Raw genomic sequence first — 916 nt, 5'->3', positions numbered from 1 at the left:
CATGTAAAAATATTATCGATATTATAAAATATTATAAATATTATCGACTATAAATGATAAACAAGTTTCAAACATTTCTCAATAGAGGGTACGCATTTCATTACAGCACCCTTATTTGTTTACAGTTCTCTCTATTATCGACTATAAAGGGGTAAAACAGATATCTAATTTGCCATACTCAGTGATTTTCAAAGCTTACGTAAGAGAGTTTAATGTTCACATTAGAAAATATCTCACGTTCTCGATTACGTCGCGTTAAGCTTCTAAAAGAGATTTATAAACGCGATAAAATGAATTTCCATGCCAATATGTGGCGGCGACGGTCAAATTACCGGAATAAATTAGAATTTAGTATTACGTTCGGCTGATTGCTTTCGTATATTTTCCGTGAGAAACGTTAAAGACAAATAGCCCTTTACTCTCCCTATCTAATTATGGGACGCGTAAATATGATTGCAGTTACATAAATTTTCTTTGTCATTTTATGTAAAGTCATTAAAAAATGTAAATGTACATCACATGTATGTATATTGAAGAGTATGTCTATTTTTTATTATCATTTATTATTATCTATAATTTATATAGTCTATAAATTAACCTTTGTTTCAAATATATTAACATAAAAGAATTATTTCCATATACTTATATATAATTTACAGAGCAGAATAATTTTATCATAATATAATTTTCATATATTATATTATTAATGCATAATTTGTTTAAAGAAACAATTATAAGATTTCCAGCGTTGACTGAGGTAAGCCAATCCATCTTAGCGTAGAATCATAAAGAGTTAACGAACTTTCGGTCTCGTCAAGAGGTACCTACTCGAAACTTGCCGATCGACCTTGCAACGAGGAGCCGGTTCTGATGCTCGGCAATGTATTCTCTCTGCTGTAAAAACAGTTATTATTTT

The sequence above is a fragment of the Atta colombica genome, unplaced genomic scaffold, assembly GCF_001594045.1.
Source record: "Atta colombica isolate Treedump-2 unplaced genomic scaffold, Acol1.0 scaffold1, whole genome shotgun sequence".
Lineage (NCBI taxonomy): Eukaryota > Metazoa > Arthropoda > Insecta > Hymenoptera > Formicidae > Atta > Atta colombica.
This window is presented reverse-complemented; position numbering follows the sequence as displayed.